Raw genomic sequence first — 3,829 nt, 5'->3', positions numbered from 1 at the left:
TAGCTAACTGATATAACATGCTGTTTCTAGGTTATCTGAACCTAGAGCTAGGTTATCTGAACCTAGAGGCGACTGTGGGAGCCCACCCATTGGATATCTGATCCATATAAGATATAATAAGCTGAACTAAACTAAGGTACTGTTTTAAGTGCTCCTAATGCACTTAACTGAGCTATTAAACATAACTGAAGTGGTATTTAGCTACACCAACAATTTACCGAACACTTGGCGTGCTTCAACTCTCTCCTCTAATCGGGAGATCACCTCTAGGCACCCGACAACGTCTAGAATCTCCAACTAAAGGAGAACAACGCGTCCGGCCCGTCTAGAGGTGTTCAACTAGATCCCTACATCCTCGAGGAGGGTTTAAACACACCCTACGTGCCGAAAAACCTGCATATAGCTAAAACCAATGCGTAGAAAACCAAACGGAGCTATTATACCGCAGGTGAGGGGTCTCTTACCTCTTGATCGTAATTTCTTACGATTCTAATCGCTAGGAATTCCGGTGGAGACGACTTCTCGACGTTTCGCTCGCGTCCACGTGCTCTACTCGCGGAGGGGAACGTCCTTGTGTTGAAATCGTCGCCGGAAAGTGATCTTGGGACCCTAGGAGAAGAACCCTAGGTTCTCCTTGGTGTGGCGCCGAAAGAAGGAGAGGAGGGAGAGGAGTCGGCGTTGAGGGTTTGGAGAGGGAGAAGGTTGCCGAACCAAGCAAAAATAAACCAAACCCACTTAAACCTTCTATTTATATTAAGTGGTTAATTCGGCTAAACCCAACTTAAATATAATCGTTCCCCTCCTCTTTCAGCACAGCCCTGCTGGGTCAACTGGTTATGACATTGTCCCTCTAAATCATAGGTCTCGGGTTCAATCCCCGCCTAGGCCGTTTTACGCTTATATTTCTTTTTGCTACTTCCGTTACTCGGAAAATTCCGGGAAAAATATCTAAAAATTCCAGAAAAATCCTAGAATATTTCTAAAATAGTTTTGAGAATTTTCGGGCGTTACAGTCGATCACTGGATCGATCCGACTATTCCAATCGATCTGTGGATCGATTGGGAGGTCTGATAACAGCTGGAAAACATATATTTCAGTTCCTTGACCATAGGGGATGTAGTATATGTTAGGTATACTTTAGATTACATTCCTTAGTACATGTAGAACCAAGAAATGTTAACAGCTTAGCAAAATTTTAATTAGTACAGCTTCCGCATCTAGATTTAATGATGGTCAAGGATGTAGCTTAGCACAGCATATTGTGACGGTCCGGCCTTACAGCTTAGTTAGTAGAAGGCGGGTCGTTACAGAGTGGTATCAGAGTAGGGTTCCATACTTCCTACACACACATCAGCATTGAACCTACAGCTTCCAAGTAAGAATACCTCTGCTTATTTATGTTTCTTGCTTTCTTGTTATTGCTCATATTTATAAATAATTGATGCATGTTAGTATGTGATAGTATATAACATGATAGCAATAGTTATACAATTACAATTGTATTAGTTATGCATGTCCTGTCCTCCATGTCTTTAGAAATGGCAAGAAGACGCCCAGCTAGAAGGACACCAGCTACTGAGCCCCAGCATGAGGCAGGCAGTTCAGTGCCTCCCCCAGATCTTACAGCATTTGTGGCTCAGTTACAGCAACAGCTAGCTGAACAGTGACAGGAAATAGCCACCCTCAGGGCTAATCAGCAGAATACCCCCACAGTCACCCCGGAACCAAACCTGATGACTCCAGTGGTCTTAGAAGTTCCACCAGTCCAGCCTACAGTACCAGTAGCCCCAGCAACCGAGCCAAGAAAGGAAGCCTATCTGATCTAGTGGCAGCGAGTCAAGCTAGAGAACTTTTCAGGCACTAGTGAACCATGGGATGCACAAGCCTGGTTCAAAACACTGGAGAGCACGATGGAGCTTCTGGACTGGCCAGAACACGAGAAGGTGAAGTGTGCCTCCTTCTGCCTGACAGGAGACGCACGCATGTGGTGGGAAAGAATCAGAACGAAGCGCCCAGTGAACCAGATGTCATGGGCTGACTTCGAGAAAGAATTCTTTGAGGAGTTCTTTCACATACGGGTTACAAACCGCCACTACGACGAGTTCACTGAGTTTCGTCAGGGCGACCTTTCAGTTGAGGAAGCCGTGAAGAAATTCAACAGGTTGGCTCGTCTATGCCCAGAGCTAGTCAGCACAGAGAAGGAACGAATCCGGTTGATGCTCAAGATGCTGAGGCCTGAGATAGCAGTGAACGTGGCTGGTGGCATACATAGGCCACAAACCACAGAGGAGTTAGTGAGCAGTGCCTTGACCACAGAGCATTACCAGAACAGCATAAAGCAGCAGAAGCAAGTCTCCTCAGAGTCCAAGGGTCAAGGAAACTCTCACACTCAAAAACAGCAAGGCCACAGCTCTAACTGGAAAGGGAACTCCAACGGCAAGCGCAAATCAGGGAGTGACCCAAAAGGAGGACCATCTAGCAAGCGACCCAGTTATCCAAAGTGTGTTACTTGTGGGAAATTCCACCCAGGGGTTTGTCGCAAGGGCACACGAGGATGTTTTGAATGTGGACAAGAAGGGCACATGGCCAAGCAGTGCGCGAACAAGACCGGTCTTCCTCAGCCACAGCAGATTCAGTATGCAGGCCAGCCAGCTCCGTTATATCATATGCAGGCCGCTCTAGAAGGTCCACTTATCAGCCAGGGCAGATTAGAAGCCCCTCCAGCTATGGCAAATGCGAGGATCTACTTACTCACCAGAGAGGACGTAGCCAATACCTCGACAGTTGTCACAGGTCAGATTAGCATTTTACAGTATAGTGCTACTGTTCTATTTGATACTGGGGCAACCCATTCATATATAGCCAGGATGTTCTCCGAAAAATTAGAAAGACCCTCAGAGGTACTCAGTGGTCAGTTTTTGACGGCACTACCTTCAGGAGAGATCATGGCATCCACGCGCTGGCTCAGAGCAGTGTCGGTCATTATAGCAGACAGAGAGCTCTTTTGTGATCTGATAGTGCTAGAGATGACCGACTATGACGTTATCTTTGGAATGGACTTTCTGATCAGATACGGTGCTACCATAAAGTGCCGTAAATAGAAAGTCATCTTCCAACCTGAAGCGGCAGTGCAATTTGAATACAGCGGGGAACCAAAGAGGAAGGCCAAGAAGTTTCTCTCAGCGATGAAAGCACAGAAGCTACTGGATTCAGGATGTACAGGATTCCTAGCACACGTAGTCAACGCCGGCCAGGACAAGAACCAACAGCTACCAGAGGTTCGAGTCGTATGTGACTACCCAGCAATCTTCCCAGAAGAGTTACCAGGCTTAGCACCAGACAGGGAGATCGACTTTGAGATAGAGCTCATTCTCGGTACAAATCCTATCTCCAAAGCGCCTTATCGCATGGCTCCAGCAGAACTGAAGGAACTTCAGGAGCAACTACAGGAGCTGCTTGATAAGGGTTTCATACGCCCGAGTCACTCACCATGGGGAGCGCCTGTATTGTTCGTAAAGAAGAAGGATGGAAGCATGCGACTGTGCATAGACTACAGATCACTGAACCAAGTCACGATCAAGAACAGGTATCCCCTTCCCGATGACACTGTTCGACCAGCTGAAGGGAGCAGCGGTGTTCTCTAAGATAGATCTCAAATCGGTTATCATCAAGTGAAGGTTAAAGAAAGGGATATACCCAAGACAACATTCAGATCCGGACACTACGAGTTCGTAGTCATGCCCTTTGGCATGACCAATGCTCCACTACATTCATGGATCTCATGAGCATCAGGGAGTATTTAGATAGGTTTGTTATTGTGTTTATCGA

This window comes from Zingiber officinale, chromosome 3A (genome assembly GCF_018446385.1).
Source record: "Zingiber officinale cultivar Zhangliang chromosome 3A, Zo_v1.1, whole genome shotgun sequence".
NCBI classification, from domain to species: Eukaryota; Viridiplantae; Streptophyta; class Magnoliopsida; order Zingiberales; family Zingiberaceae; genus Zingiber; species Zingiber officinale.
Note: the sequence above shows the minus strand (reverse complement) of the source record.